This window comes from Ctenocephalides felis, unplaced genomic scaffold, assembly GCF_003426905.1.
Source record: "Ctenocephalides felis isolate EL2017-DRISC unplaced genomic scaffold, ASM342690v1 CF-g0.4_SCAFFOLD_03172, whole genome shotgun sequence".
In the NCBI taxonomy this organism is placed as follows: Eukaryota; Metazoa; Arthropoda; class Insecta; order Siphonaptera; family Pulicidae; genus Ctenocephalides; species Ctenocephalides felis.
Genome location: NW_020539326.1, coordinates 9545 through 27954, shown reverse-complemented (window position 1 = coordinate 27954; position 18410 = coordinate 9545). Strand labels below are relative to the sequence as shown.

General features: G+C 29.7%; 1 pseudogene; it reads left to right on the top strand.

The window, feature by feature from the left end:
• The first annotated feature begins 5872 nt into the window (after positions 1–5872).
• LOC113381893 lies at positions 5873–6689 on the top strand (annotated as a pseudogene).
• The last annotated feature ends 11721 nt before the right edge of the window (positions 6690–18410 follow it).

Here is an 18410-nt window from a genome sequence, read left to right as displayed (position 1 = left end):
CGCAGCACAACTTGGGGGATGGTGGCGCCTACCGAAGAAGACAAATTTTGGAACAACAGAGGCTACTACTGGATTGAACATGTACTCATCGGATTCACAATAAGCAAATTGGACAAATCACTCTCACAAGATGGAACCCATTTCTTCAGGATTTGTGCAAGATGTTGAGTATAGTGAGGCAATAAGAGAAATCAGAATCAAGTTGTTGAAAACTATACCTCAATTTGATGGTAACTCATATAATCTCTTTAGGTATATAAGCATAATAGATTCAATTGTAGAAGACGTTAATTTTGAAACTTATGAAATAATATCTGAAATTGCTCTTTAGATTACATGGATCAGCATTTAATTGCATAAAGTGGTCTGATTATAAGTTATGGGAAGATATTAAACCAATTTTAATTAATAAATTTAAAAGATTCCCGATCAATTACAGATTTACATTATGAATTAGCTACAGTAAAAGAAGAAATGAGGATTAACGGAGAATTTGCTGAGAGAATTGATGATTTGCTAATGCTAATTTATATTGAATGTTATTTTTCAAAAAGGGAAACATTTATGCCTCATATTGTGATTTAGCTCTAGCTGTTTTCATTGAAGGCCTCCAGTTGGAAATAAAAACTATTGTTAAAGAAGCCAAACCAAAAAATCTTGAAGAAGCTAAGAATATTGCCATCAAAGAGGAGACGTATTTAATATCACCTATGGCAAACAATATAACCGCTACGTTTTTGTGTAGATATTGCAGGAAAAGAGGACACCACATTTCAAAATGTGAAAAAATTCGCCAAAAATCAATATATGAAGAAAAAACTAGTTTCAGACAAAATGGAATTTATGAAGATATTAACCAAGGCGAACACAACGATAGCTACGATGATTTGAACTATGAAATACTATGACTTTTGAAAATACAAGAAAATATGACGGCATAGACAACACATTCAAATCTACTGAAGAAGAATCCGAAGAATACACAGTCGAAATCTGACTCAAAACACTGAAACCGAAGAATTGACGACAATTGCTGCAGAAATATTAGATGAAGATGAAGATGAAGAAAATTTGAACATACGAATGGCTGAATTTGAAGAAATCCAAGATGCGGTTCCAGAAATCGAAGAAATATACAACAAACAAGAAGATATCAAAATAATTAATGAAGAAGAAATAAAAACTGCTTCAAATAAAATAAAAAGAAAAAAGAAGAAGAAGCATATTAAAAGAAGTCGTATTAATGACAAAATTATAGAAAAAATATACAAGAGGCCAAGGAGCACAAATTACATGTAATAAAAAAATGCCGCCACAATGGAAACTATCAAAAAATGATTTAGCAGCCACAACAGACGTGTTTAACGACAAGAATATAAATTTAATTAAAAATAAAGTATTTGCAAATTTACGAAGTCCGAGCAGCAAAAAGTTGGTACCGTCGTCAACTCATAGTAAGAAAATAGACAAATTCAAATTTATGACATTACCACGATTACAAAAATTATATAATTATAAATACCGAAGTCAAGACCATGTAAACAGAACAGCTCGTATTGTTTAGTAAACATAAACATTATGCAGGTTATCAGGTTTCAAGGCAAATTCTCTCCAATTTTGATTAGTAAGCAAAATTTTGGGAGCATAGTATTTTGAAACAATGTTATTTATAGATAATTTTTTTTTTATCAATTTTGACTTAATTGTCTTTTTATTCAATTAATACTTTATTTCTATTTTTTCTTTTATTATTAATGTCTTTATTGTCTTTATGATATTATTTTACCTTCTGTAAATAACTTATAACATTTCAGTAATGTTTTTGCATAATCGAAGACCATTTATTGCAGATTGCTGATTAAATTAAATTTTATAGGTATAGATGCTATTAGGTCATATACAAGTTAAAATAATAAACTGTAAGTAAAAGTATATGTAATTTTATGCATTTTTCAATTAATTCAATTTATTATAAAATGTTTTAATTTTTAATGGTTTTCTTTTTAGAGCCTAATTGTTTGTAAACGAAGTCTAACAGAAATAACACTTTTGAGAACAAAGTTTTCTTAAGGGGGGAGGAAGAGATGGAACACATTTTTCAATTTATTTTCTTTTTAGTGTTTTTCGAGGACGAAAAACCTTTGAAGGGGGAGGTTATTCTGTAATCACAAATATAATTTATTATTTATTGTTTTTGTTAAAGCACTACGTGCTATTTGAAGGTTATCCGAAGTTCTTCCGGCCTTGCTGTTAGATTTTGGAATCACGTTTTGTTTACAATTATTTAGTATATAAGAAGTAGTTAAGATTTAGTTAGTCAGGCAGAAATCAGGAGTCAAGTCAGGCTTACTGTTTACATACTTAAAAAATGTAGTCTCTGATCATCGAGAGGTTATCGAACAAATTATTTAATTGTAAAAAATAGTAAACAATAAAATATCAAGATCAACCAAGAACCAGTGTTTTATCTTATCAACCGCTCTGCTACAGCAACCAAATAACCTCCCTTAATCACAGGAGTAATCCAACAACCACACAAATACAGTTCAATATATATATATATATATATATATATATATATATATATATATATATATTATAACGAATTATATTTATTTTAACCACCGTCGGTAAGTACCAATGTAAAATTTATGAAATATCAAACACTTAGAAAAAGGAAACACGTAAGTACTATCAAAATTACTTCTTTATTCGCACAAGGTTAAAATCAGAATATTTCCTAAAACGAATATAAAATGTAACATAGGATATTTTATCAGTGGTACCAATATATAAAACATAAAAATATTCACCTAAAACATAGTAATCATACTAGATGGCGCTATTAATAATATGAATATTCAACACTAAATTTGGCGTAGATCTGCAGACCTACCACAAAAAGATGACATTTTGACAGCAACATATGCAGACGACATAGGCATACTGGCAACACATGAAGATCCCATAATCACATCAAAAATGCTACAGGATCATCTTGACGTGATACAAAAATGGTTAAGCTTGTGGAGAATAGAAGTTAACAGCAGCAAGTCAAAACACATCACTTTCACTCTCTGCAAAGGGACTTGTCCTGTAGTAAGACTTAATGACAAAACTATAGATCCAACAGATATAGTCAAATATCTAGGTTTGCACCTAGATAAGAGACTGACCTGGAAAGAACACATTAAGAAAAAGAGGAAGTAGCTTAAAGAAGCCAGAAAGAGAAATTATTGGCTTCTGGGACGAAAATCAAAACTTGACACGCATAATAAAATTTACCTCTATAAAGCCATCATTAAACCAATTTGGACATACGGCATACAGCTATGGGGGTCAACTTCCAACTCAAACGTTTTAATAATTCAAAGATTTCAAAAGAAATTTTGATAATAAAAATATATAAAATATGTTCCAAATTGGTTAATACACAAAGACACAGGCACTAGCACAGTTAAAGATGAAATAATCGCTTACTCACACAAATATAGAAAACGCCTAGCTGATCACCCAAACTTGCTCGCCAGAAAACTTCAGAACAACTCTACCACGAAGCACTAATCAACAATAGATAAGACCTTCGACAAATCACTGGCAACGGTCAGATGATTTGTATTTTGCCAACGCCTTCAGTTTCATGTCAAATATTTTACTTATTGTCCGTTTCTGGACAGTTGTAAAAATTATTAAAATAAAAAAAAAATTAGCGTAGATATGACAGATTAAATGGTTAGAAAATGTAGTACAAATCTAAGCCTTGTAGATGGCCCGTCCAAGTATTATTTCAACATTCTCGATGCGTTGAAAGCTTGGATTCTGCATAAGAAACGAACGGGAGAAAACATATTACGACAAAAAAAATTATTTCAGTTAGCCGACATCTCTAAAATTAGTAAAACATGTCAAATTGGTTATTGTAAAAAGAATAAAACTGTAAATATCTATGTTAAATGCACAACAGTGAACATGTTCTCGAAAAACACCAACCATATGCAAAAATGTAATGAATAAGGATGTAAACGACTGAAATAAATTTTCTTTTTTCATATTTTTTATTGCAATATATGTAACAATTATAATGAAATGATATAGTATTTAAAAATCTCATATTATTTTTATAAATAAACCATAAACCTCTTCTAATAATCAACTAGCAATGAAAATTTGAAAAGCCACCGCCACCGGTAAGAATAGGTATACATAAAATGTTGGTATGTTTCGTGTTAAGTTAGTTAAAAAATGCTCGGCATGTAATCTGATACTTTGTCAGAACCAATCAATGATGATAGGACTACCTTCATTAAAGCGAGAAATTACACTGAAAAATCTCTTTTCGTACCAGAGAAAGAAATTTATGATTTGTTCAGCAAATGAAGTAATGTAGTCGATTTATGTATGCAGGATCTATGTATCGAAACAGTCTAAAAAGCAAATTCAAAATATGGTTTACAAGTATGTTTTATTCGAATTCAAATTCACTTGTCTAATTCATGATTTGAAAAAAATAATTTGCGATTCCTTCTTTACTTTTCTAAGGTTCTGGTGTAAGTTCGTTGATAGGCACCTAACTGGAAAATATTCATAGCAATAATAAATAATGATCGAGTAAAACGAAAAAAAAATAGACAATAAAATACTTTTAGTTTTGGACAATGCACCAGGTCATCTGCGCGAGCTTGAAACTATGCATCCAAATATAAAAGTGATATTTCTACCTCCAAATACAACTGCATTACTTCAACCTATGGACTGAATATTATAGAATGCAAGAAAAATTTTGACATAGTAAAATGTATTTTGAATATAAGAGTATCATTGGAAAAACTGAAATCACACACATTGAAGTCGTGGTGGAAAAAATTGTGGTCTACTCTGGCTGCGGAAAATTATGAAAAATCTGTGATAATCCAAAGTATGACTGCGAACATAGCAACAATCGCAAATGAAATAGGACGTTACGGATTTGAACAGATAGAGTCAAGTGATATTCAAAAACTGTTCGAATCACGTGATAGGGATTCGACTGAAACCGACTTGAAGAGAATGTTAAATTCACAACCCAGTAAAGAAGAAGTTTAAACAGGCAGTGAAAACATTACATTTTATTTAAAAAGTCTCAGTGAAGGTTTAAAGATGGCAAATGATCTGTGTGATTTTTCTATGAACATTGATATGAACAAAGTATTCTCTTTAAGAGGAAAATTGAAGATGTGACTGCTGTATATGAATAAACTCTTGAAAACTATCAAGCAAGAATAAATTACAAAGTTATTCAAACTTTTGCCTAATTCTGAACATAAATTATCAAATTTCTATATATGTACTTTTCATTATTTTGTCACCTTGGAACGTATACCCTATAATCCCATATAAAATGCCATCCTGTATTTGCGGATTTTTTATTATTTGCGGATTATTTGTCATCTTGAAACGTATTTCCATAACACGTAGTATATAGTAAAAGCTGAATAAAGTGAAGTGAAGTTTTATAAACAACAAGAACAACATAGTGCATGTAAACAATTCAGTTTTTATAGTGAGCGAGCCCCGTTGAGAACGGGGACAATTCGTGAATGGTGCAACGCTACAACACAATTTGGGTGCAATTTGAAGATAACAATTGCGAGCCAATACAAAAGTAATATATCTTTGGATATTCAAGAGTTTGCAACATTTAGAAAATGATATGATTGGTTACCAAACCTCGCCGGAAGGTATACAGTCGGTCGAGTAAGAGCGTGGCCGAAAGCTTTTGCTCTAATTCCTTTGCTGGCCGGTAGAGATAGCCAGATTAGCTTTATTCTTGAAGCATTGTCAACAAAAAATTAGGTATTCATTGATCTTTTGAAAGAAAATTACGTTAAACGTCATGAGTGCTAAATATGCGTCGCGATATGAGGCTGTGTTTCTTTGCATCCACCCAAAAAGTCCCAAAATGTCGCAATTAGCAGCTGCTAAATATATAAGAGAGTCGAGGGCATTTGTACAAAGTGACTAAAAATGTCGATGATTTACCAGATCGTGGTTCGAAGGGAAAAATAAACAAAAACGACGAAAAAAGAGTAGTGGATCTGTTTTCGCAAAATTCTGCTTTAACACTGCGACAAGGACAAGCAAAATTAATGGAAAAAGGTTTAGATATATCCTACAAAACTATCCGAATCCCCCCCCTCCGGACCCATGATCTAAAATGGCGCACCACAATAAAGAAGCCCATGTTGACTGAAAAACATGTGACAAAGCGACTCCTTTGAGCGCACGAGAATGCTGACAGAGATTTTGAAAATGTCATTTTCACTGATGAAAGTTCTATATGGACACGTTCAGTCATCACTCGAACCTGGTCAACTTCCACCAATAGGCTTGTTCAGCGGACCGAAAAACATGGAATAAAGGTGCGTCTTTAGGGCTGCTTCTCAAAGCAGGGATTCGGCAATTTGTACCTCTTTACAGACAAGCTAAATGCAAAAAAAATAATGAAAATTTACAAAAACGCTTTATTGCCATCTGCCAAATGTTGGTTTATCACAAACAATGAAGATTGGATTCTGCAGGAGGATAACGATCCTAAACACCACAGCAAGCTCTGTACTCAGTGGCAGGCTCAATCTGACATCGTTACATGGGATTGTCCGTCGCAGCCACCGGATGCAAACCCTATTGAAAATGTGCATATGTTAAACTGAAGCTTCGTGGAAGACGCACATACTCTTTGAAGCAGTTTTCTCACCAAATTCGTCGGATCTGGAGAATTGTTACTAGAATATGCCGTCAAATTAGTAGAAAGCATGCCTCGGAGATGCTAGGCAATTATCGACGCCGATGATAACTGGACACATTATTGACCGAATTGCATCATTGATTATAATGTGTATAATGTATGTATATGGCATATGTGTGCCATTCGATATTAAATAAATTATATTAAGAAATGAAACAGTAATTCACCGTTGTCTACGCGATTATAATGATAGTTTGTTCATAACTCCAGACTTCGAAACTAATATAATATACAATTTTTATATCAAAAGATTTGATCGAAAATAAATCGCGGACTCAAATGCAACAAATTTTTATATTGTGAAAACAATAATCTAGTTACAGGCTGCTAGATGCGACGTTCACATCAGCGTAGCTCAAAGTGTGCTGTGTAGTTTTGTGATCACATTGGCGTCAATCAACTGACAGCTGCCATGAAACATGTTCATTCCGCTATATATCTTATATATAAAAATGGAGCTCTCTTTCAAATGTCCAAGTAAAACTCGAAAACGGCAAAACCGATTTCGCCAGTCTTAGTCTTGAAAAATTCGTGCCAATCCAGAGAGAGTCCAAAAGGTAAGAAATTATTTCAAATCCGCGTAGAAACTTTTTATTTTTAATTTGAAAATTTTTGTAGAAGCTTAATCTAAATAAAACAATGGACGGTTGCTAATCCGTGAAATGTCAAACATTTTTGACAGATGATGTTCAATTACGTTCAATAGGATATTTTACGTGGATATTATTTAATTATGATTAAATTGTAGTAAGTAGATTTGTTTGTAGTTTTATTTATATATAAAAACGTTAGTAAACGGGCCGCAAGTGTTACTAGAAACTCAATATATCAACTCTTTTGAAATGTTAATATGAAAATGCACTTTTTGGTGTTGTAGCACTCCTTTTTTTGCAAATCATATTTATCTCAAACACGATGCTCTGAAAGATCTCATTTGTATAATTATATACTCATTGGTATTTATAAAACATTTTCTAGAATATATTATTTTTTAATTATGTTATTTCAATTCAGAACCTAAATTTGGTATCAATCAAAGGGATACTTTGTCGAATAGCATTTTCCCATTTATAATTTCCTAGAATTTACCGAAGAATAAATAGTAATATATGAAGGTCCAGGGTTGATAAATTCTACCACCGACGTGTCAAAAACCAGTAAATTTAAGTATTGTTTAACAACAATATTTGAAAGTAGAGGGAAAAAGATGTATAACCAGCTGTAACCTTGATTCTTATGACTTTGCTATCGGAAAATAAACGGTAATCTTTGAAAATCCATAATAAAAGTATTTTCTTCCGTTGGTAGTTTTTTAGCATGTAAAAATGTAATTATTTTGTAAAATACCTTTAAAATTAAAATAAGACATTAAATATGTTTGCCACCTGGCCGTTCCAGGTTACTCCGGCTATAGAGTAAATAAGTCTAGATAACACATTTTTGAAAGACATCAAAAAAGCACATTTCTAGAATGATGAAGTAGCTGGCAGTTTTACTGAACGTAGCCAGATAATTGTTCGTGTGAAATGTTTTATCTGTTGTGATATAGTTGGTTTGATTATTATAATATAATTAATATTTGCTCAAAGTCATATTGGACTTTTACATTTACTTTAATTCATCGAATGTTACTTAAAAATTTTCAAAAAGCAGGTCAAATACCCTAGTAGAAACGAATCGTGGCGCAATATTGTACTTTTTATGGGCTCTATATTGTTTACCAATATTGCTATAATATTATTCTGTTAACATTTTCCCATATAAATCCAATATTGAAACCAATAAAGGCCCCATATAAAACCAATATTGATAAACAATATTAAAATCCCATTCAAAACTAATATAAGCCCAATATTGAAAACCAATATAAGATTAATATAAATAAACAATATTTACCCTACATAAAAAAACAATATAAGCTCAATATAAATAAACAATATTTACCCCAAATTCAAAATTATTATTTAACCCACATTTAAAAATATTATTTAGTTTATATAGGAAAACAGTATTTAACTCATTGATAATAAAAGTTTATTTATTCTAAATGAATACATACATTTTTAAATAGTTTATGTATTGAATCTTAATAATTTTATTAACAATTTACACATTATTTTATAATAATAAGATATAGAACAATCAAAATATTTTCAGTCATTATAATAATTTGGAGGATCTTAATGGTAAATCATAATCTCATCTTTGTTAATCCTATCGCCTTAATTGTCTATTTATAAGTACTTTAATTAGTGTTGGAAATTCTTATATTATTTGGATATTTTCACACATGTTTTAACATTTTCTTGCATTCGATCACGATTGCACCTGAAATAAGATAAAATATATTAATATTTGAATATATTGATTTTATAAACTCATAATAAATTCAATTACTTAGCTTTTAATAAAAAACATTTCTGGCATTGTAGTTTATTGAAAACTCATATTTTCTAGAACTCGATCACAGTTAAATCTGAAATAATTAAAAACACAGTAAATGTAAAATTTTAACTTTTATTTAATTTTAAATTAAAACAAAAAACTGTTGATGGAAATACGAATATCAAATATTCAAAAGCGATAATAAATTATTGAAAAGTCTGCATTTAATAAGTTTGTTGATATTTTTATTACCTTTTATCAAATCCAATTTTGCTATGTGATAGTTTTTATATTACAGCTCATTTTACATCCACTTCAATTTAGTCAATCTAGAATATATAAAACACATCAATGTTTACTAAATATGTATGTTTATTTATATAATATAAGTAATAAATATACTTACGTACTTTAACCATAAAACTCAAAATTGTGTTAATTAACCGCTGGATTTTAATTATAAACTGTTCACAAAATATGTTCTTAGCCAATTATTATTTGATATCATAGATCATTTTATTATTCACTAAAAATTCACGCACTAAGTTTTTTCCAGACTTACTATATATTATAAATATTTTTTAATATTATAATAAATTCTAAATTCAACAAGAATTGCTAAATGGACAGCCAAACAAATTTGACTCTACTGAAAAATGCGACAATGCGGACTCTGCTTCCCTTGTGCATTGTTTGATGGTGTGCGTGTGCTTAGTTCCATGTAGTAGTAATAGCATTGTTAATCAAAGGGCGGTTCTAAAAGGTTTTTATGTTTTATGCTTTTTATGTTTTTGTATCATTTTATGTTACGAAGTATTCGCTCATTAATTTGTCATTATTAGTTTACTCAGTGTAGTAGTCTTTAAAGTTTATACATAACTTCTTTTTCATTCATTTCAATATGAGATAGTTAGTAAATTACATAATCTGTGAAATGTTACTTAGAAAATATTCAAAGCATTAATAAAAACGCTATTAATTACTATTATATTAAATGTTCATATATATAAAATTTATTATTAAATATTAAATTTGTTTTTTTTTCTGAATTATATTACATTAATTTTATCTTCACAAAATATAATTAATATTTTACTTATTTTATTCTACGTTTTGGGCTTTTGGATTTTTTTCCTTCTTCAAGGACCAACCGAAAAACATTTTTTACAATCATACTCTTTTTCTATGTACACAATAATAAATTGAAAGAAATCTTCTTTTGCCTTTAAATTAATTAAACTTTTAATCTTAAATCACATTAATATAAATAATAAACTAGTATCGTAATATAAATAATAATTGCTATTACAAAAATGTAAAAATATGTAATTAAAACAAAATTGCAATGACATAATGTTAGTTCATAAATTACGTATAAAATAATCTCGGCCACAACTGATATCAGTCAGGTAGAATGCGTAAGGTCCTTTTACGAAACGCGATGACCAAAGGACACGAAGCGACACAGTCAAAATCTCTAAGCGAGATAGCCTTATACAAATATCGGTTATATGAAAGAAAGAAGAGACACTATTGAGAAGTCTCAAAAACCAGATGTTCATACATACATGTATATGATGCAATTTCAGAATGTTATTATTCTATATGAATAAATACAAAACTTCTAAATTTTTAAATATAGATCGATATATTACTGTAGATATAACAGATTTAAATAATATTAATACATACCAAACCAGGAAAAAACAAATTTAAGTAAGTCATGTGACTAACCACAAAATTTTATTATTTAACTTTTATTTTATTCGAAGTTTTGATTTTTTTTCATCAAACAGTTTGTTTAAATTTGTATTTTTTTTCTCGGTACTATCATTATTTAAATTTTTTATATATTCTGGTACTTTTGTACTACTATAATCTTGTATAATTTTATTTTTGTTTTGTTTACTGAATGATATCATACTTACAATGTCGTTAAATATAGTTAATAAATACATATTTATATTTAATAAATATATAATATAGTTAAATTATTCATTGCTTTTTTTAACTTCCCGTAGAGTAGTTATAGTAATGGGACGAAAATCGAAAATGAAAATTTTTGCATATCTGCACGTTTAATAATGGATTTAATTAATTTAGCTATTAATTAATTAATTCTGATCAAGAATATGTTTTTTAAGAGTCACTATTGATGTTTTTGGCGCTAATTGATTATTTGAAATTGATTATTTTCTTGACCAATGTAAATGCCACTTATTTCCCAAGTTCGATAATAAACAAAAAAATGAATGTGAATATAATATTTACTATTTATATTGAATTTATATAAAATTGATATCAAACTATTAATTACGATCGAGCATATGACTTTTTAAAAGCTTTAATCATGATTTTGGTGCTGATTAATTATTTAAAGTTATTTTTTTTCGTGACCCTTATAAATACCATGTATTTCCTAAGTTCGATAATATTGAAGAAATAAATCTTGGTCGCCCAGAAAAAAAATGCATGAAACCCACATTTAAAATTTATATTGAATTTATAAGAAAAATGTATCAAACTATTAATTACGATCGAGCATATGACTTTTTAAAAGCTTTAATCATGATTTTGGTGCTGATTAATTATTTAAAGTTAATTTTTTTCGTGACCCTTATAAATACCATGTATTTCCTAAGTTCGATAATATTGAAGAAATGAATCTTGGTCGCCCAGAAAAAAAATGCATGAAACCCACATTTAAAATTTATATTAAATTTATAAGAAAAATGTATCAAACTATTAATTACGATCGAGCATATGACTTTTTAAAAGCTTTAATCGTGATTTTGGTGCTGATTAATTATTTAAAGTTATTTTTTTTCGTGACCCTTATAAATACCATGTATTTCCTAAGTTCGATAATATTGAAGAAATGAATCTTGGTCGCCCAGAAAAAAATGCATGAAACCCACATTTAAAATTTATATTGAATTTATAAGAAAAATGTATCAAACTATTAATTACGATCGAGCATATGACTTTTTAAAAGCTTTAATCATGATTTTGGTGCTGATTAATTATTTAAAGTTAATTTTTTTCGTGACCCTTATAAATACCATGTATTTCCTAAGTTCGATAATATTGAAGAAATGAATCTTGGTCGCCCAGAAAAAAAATGCATGAAACCCACATTTCAAAATTATGTATAATTTGTGTAAATATAAAATTAGAGGCGTAAATCAGATGGGAAACATGTTTATTATTTGTAATAAACCATATAAAACACTTTTCCGATGAATTTTCCAAATTTTCCATAATTTTGAAAACAAATATTGTCCGGTCCATCTAAAGACAAGATTCGAATATTGCGCCACGATATTTTACCCCTCTGGCCACGATACATTTCTACTAGGGTAAGAAATACTTAATTCATTTTCTATCTCTTCTCGCAGAAAATTTTCTATAAGCTCAGTAGTATTATTTAGTAGTATACACAAAATTCAGAATCCAAAAAGAATCTGAAAAACTTGAAACGTAATCAATAAGTCGAAAGACCAAAAAAGACTTGGATTGGATTATACCATGTTTTCTATAGAGAGTGTATAAAACTTTTATAATACCTCATTGTGTATAGCATTCAACCAACACATTCTTAAACACTTAAAGTATTAATATTTTTGATTCTCTAGAAATTGTTTAGAATATACCTTATTTAGCAAAACAACGTTTGCCGTGTCAGCTAGTATATATATATATATATATATATATATATAAACAAAATGAAAATTTAAAAAAAAAACTTTCTTTAGTAATTAACACGGCCACGCTCTTACTTGACCGACTGTATATATCAAATTCAGTGATATAGAAATTTGCCAGAATTTAATCGAAAAGGAAAGAATTTAATTGACAATAATAAGATTTAAATGGAAAACAAAGAATATAATAATATAAAAATAGAATATGCAGACAATAAATTCACAAGAATAAGAGTATATAGAATAACTTTTGAATCAAATAATGAGACAATTGCATTGCATCTTTGTAAATACGGAAAGGATAAAAATATTCAGAACAAATATATAAGTAGCCCTAAACGGAATACAGATGACTAACTTTTTTTTAACGGGAACAAGATTGGCAGAAAAAATTTTAAACTGCTTGAAATACTATCTAAATATAATGAAGTGATATCGGTTTTATTGAATATTTTTTTAAAATATAAAGATATTTTCAATAGCGTAGTTGATTTAGCCAAAATAAAATACAATGACAGTTTGATAAAATGTTGTGGCAACAAACCGAAAACTAATTAAATCTGAAATCGATATCGACAAGCAAGACCAACATCTTGTTTTTCTTACTGTTAATGATGTAAAGATGAACCTCAAACCATAGTTAACGAGTTTAATAATTTTTTCATAAACGAAGCAACTATTATTACGTCAGTACTTACAAATCTAAATAACAATCACGTCATTGGTGGAAATTTCAGAAGCATTTCTTAGCCTCAAAGGTAATTTTAGCTCAGGCCCTAATGAAATTCTCAGTGTTATATTGGAAGAATTTTGTTCAAATTTTGCTGAGCCATTTTTGTTATGTTTTAATAAATTAATTTGTAATGGGGTCTACACACAGCAACTTAAGATATAAAAAATTCGCCGCCTTTTTAATAAAGGAAAACGTGATTTAATTAATAACTATAGACCGATTTTTCTACTTAAGGGGTTAGGGATACTTGGAGGTACGAAAAAATGAGAATTTTAGTATTGTTTTTTTTTGTTAATAAACGATGTTTTTTTACAAAAACATTAATACGGCATCATTATACAATGTTTTGACTTGAAGTAACAAAAATTTCAGGAAAAAAAAATTAATATTCCCAAAGTTATAGCTGTTTTTGTTGACCCTGTTTCAAAAAACACTCCTGGCGGTGACCATCATAACTTCTTAGAGATTCATCTAAAATGAATAAAATAAAAAATAGTTTTATAAATAGTTAATCCTGGGCCTGGTCGAAGGTTTTCTTTTTTTTGCAAAAATTAACAAAATGGCTGCATCAGAAATAGAATTTCTCGATTTTTGGGTAAAAAATCAACAGTTAATTGGTCTTAAAAAATTTAAAATTTTGAAAAAAAGAAAATCCTTTGATCAGGCCCGAGTTTATTATGTATTCTAAAAGCTGTGTAAATTTCATTAAAATTTACTAAGCGGTTTTTGAGTTACAGTGGTCACCGTTTCTAAAAACATAGTTTTGAGAAAAACGCGTTTGATTTACGTACAGAAATTCGAATTATTGAATTACTTAAACCGATTCATCTATTTCTGGGCCATATAATAGTTCATCAGTCATTGTGCAAGTTTAAAAATTTCCATTTTCTGTTGCCTACGAAGCATTCTGGCCCCCCGAAGTGTTCTCTTTGGCGCGCTGATCTGCCACTTTCACACGTGCAGCATCCAATTTTTCAGCATACCAATGAGAATTATACCCACAATTGGGTCCTAGGGTATCCATAATTAATAATAATAATTATGAGTGAGTTCTTGAGGGCGATACATCAAACAAAGAAAAGGCGAAGATTTATAAAATAATCTTTAATTCCAAACGTTTCGACATTCAATTTAATGTCATCATCAGTGGATCTAAAAACAGTATGAAAATTAGTATATCTAGGTAATTATAATATATGTGGATTGGTATAGTAACTATACAATAAGAGAACAAACAGCAACACTTAACAACAAACAAAATATAAAAGATAGGAAAGGTAATAGAGACTAGAATTAAATAAATAATTAAAAAATATAGGCAAAAATATATAAGTACACTCATATAAACCTACGCATATACATATATATATGTATATATATTATATATATATATATATATATATATATATATATATATATATATATATTAGGGAGGGCCAATTCATTATATAAGTAAAATTAAGCGATATGGGCACCTTTTTATATGAAATATATGTGTTATTTAAATGAATTTTGGTTGCAAAACCATATATCGCAAATAACTTTTTAGCCAGCGAAATTTTCAATAAAATACTGTTTTTAATAAGTAAATGTATTAATTTAGGCATGTGAATAATTCAAATTGTGAATTTTATTTTTATTAAGATTATGTGCGGGGGTTTTTAAATCGGGTTTAGTTTGTTGTTGTTTATTTCCATCAGAGTGCGCTAGTATTTTTTTATTATACAATTAATTCTAGAATGTAATTCTAGAAATTTCGAAAATAATATATTAATGTGACAATTCCGCATAAATGTTCATTCAGTTCGTCACTAGGGCGTCAAGTATCAATGGCGAGTTCTTATTTAAATTCAGGCGCAAGTGCCAGTAATTTGAATCATATGCCCTCGCATGATCAAATTACATTTGGACCAGCAGAAGAATTTACAGGAGTGAATCTTCCGACAATTATGGAAGTTATCAGGAATTATTTTTATTTGGCGGAAAAATCAAAAAAACAAAATAAAATGTTTTCATATAAAACATTTACTCCAAATGTGGTAACGAAATTGATTCAGACGTGGGAAAAAATTGATATTCCAATTATGGAGAAACGAAGTATCGCTAGAAAATTGAACCGATTGATTGATAAATATAAAAGTACAAATAAAAGCAAGTCTACCCAAGCATCATTTCAGGAGTTTGTAGAATCCACGAAAAAATTATTTTATATTGGAAAATGCAAATGCGATTTGCGAAGAATACTGTGTTCCTGCGGACTGATTCCAAAACATTTAAAAGCGTTTATGATGGATCAACATAATGAGAGGAAATCTACGATACCAGAATATATTATAAAAATTGAAGATGAAGTATCAGAATCTACAATAACTAGCAATATTACTCCAGGTGAGACATATACTCCAGATGTTGATTTTGATTTTAAAAACAGTTCGGAAAGTTCACAAAATACTTCTCATATAAAACGTGATCCATATAGTCGAAGATCTATAGAAGAAGGCTCCAAGCTATGCCTTAATGTGCGACAGATTTGCAATTTCTGATAGAGTTGGTTCTGGCGTGGTGACGGCAATCCTGCGTGACCTGGGCATAACGGATGATTGGGGCAATCCTGTCATTATGGATAAAAATAAAAGCGTTCGTGAGAGGCAGAAAAATAGGCAAGCTCTACACAAACGATATGATTCTTCTGAATTAATAGCATTTTCATTCGACGGCCGAAAAAATGATTCTATTACCATGGAAAAAATCGATAAGAAGTTTCACCCACGAATGATTAAAGAAGCGCATTTAGTTATTTTAAAGGAACCGAATTGCCAATTGTTGGGTTACACAAAATTGGAAAATGAAGATTCGGAAAGTAAAGTAATCAAATTGAACGAGTTTTTCGCCGATAAAGGAATAGCTCTCGATTCTTTGATAGGCATATGTTGCGATGGTGAACCAGCAAATACAGGCGTAAAAAATGGGATTTTACGTCGATTTGAAATTCAGTTAAACAGGCCACTGCATTGGTTTGTGTGTCTTCTCCACTTTAACGAACTTCCACTTCGCCATTTATTTAACTATTTGAAAAAATCATTGACCACTGGACCACGAACAAAAACTGGAATATTAAGCAAACAAATTGAAACATGCGAAAATATACCGGTGAGTTATAAAATATTTACTATTTTTAATACCCTATGTTCAAATTCAATATAATTTATTTTTTCCTATATACTTCCAGCCGGTAAAAGACTTTGAAACAATCCCACTTGAAAATTTGGCTAATATAAGTCCTGCTGAATCGACAACTGACTCAAGTTATTTAATAAAAATAGCTAAAGCAGTTGCTTCTGGAGAAGTATCGACAAACTTAGCTAACATGAAACCAGGGCCAATAGCACATTCCCGTTGGCTCACGAAGGCTAGTAGGTTACTTCGGTTATATGTAACTACTAATAAGCCATCCAAAAATTTGAAAATTCTGGCAAACTACGTAATGAAGGTATATATTCCATTGTACTTTAACATTAAATATTACAACTCTGTGGTGTATGGTAGTATATTATTTTATAAATTTATTAGCTGGACGCAATATTTAGACTCGAATTTAAGACAAATTGTGAACAATGTTGCTAAAGAAAACGCATACTATGCTCACTCGGAAAATATTTTATTAGCAATGTTGTTTGATAATAAAAAGGAAATACGAGATTCAGCTATAAGAAAAATCTTATATTACCGTTAACCGAATAATTAACAAAACACCCGAAATAAATTTTGAATGCACCGACTATACTAATATGATAGATATGGATGATTATTGCAATATATCCGAACCAGCCTTTACGCTAAATATTCCTCATGAACATCTAGTACAATATCTACAAAGCGATGAGTGTCCATGGAGTGACCCTAAAATTCCGGTCCACATTCAGGGAACTGAGAGACATGTTCAATTACTGGCTAATGTATCAAAACGCGTATTGGAGCAAAATCGCGATGGTCTTATGACAGCGACACTACTATCTCGTGAAAAGCATCCTCGACTGGAAAGCAAGCAAGATTTCAGATATTAATTTATTTAAATTGTATTAGATAAATGTAAGAAATTTTATTTTAAGTAAAAATATAACTTAAAAAAATAAAAATGTTGTATTTAAACCATGTCGTGTAAATAAATACTAGAATAAATATATGTCATTCCTAAAAACCCAAAAACAATATTTTTCTACAAAAGTAGTTTGACCTGTTTCGATTCAAGATTCTAGGTTAGGCTTACTCGCTAATGTCCCCTAAAAGATTACTTGATGTAATCTGAAGTACCCGTAAGTTACTGATTTCAAAAAGCCGGAAAATGTTTTTAACCTGTTTTGATGCAAGATTCTAGGTTAGGCTTACTCGCTAATGTCCCCTAAAAGATTACTTGATGTAGTCTGAAGTACCCGTAAGTTACTGATTTCAAAAAGCCGGAAAATGTTTTTAACCTGTTTCGATGCAAGATTCTAGGTTAGGCTTACTCGCTAATGTCCCCTAAAAGTTTGCTTGATGTAGTCTGAGGTATCCGCAAGTTACTGATTTCAAAAAGCCGGAAAATGTTTTTAACCTGTTTCGATGCAAGATTCTAGGTTAGGCTTACTCGCTAATGTCCCCTAAAAGTTTACTTGATGTAGTCTGAGATATCCGTAAAGTTACTGATTTTAAAAAGCCGGAAAATGTTTTTAACCTGTTTCGATGCAAGATTCTAGGTTAGGCTTACTCGATAATGTCTCCTAAAAGTATACTTGATGTAGTCTGAGGTATCCGTAAGTTACTGATT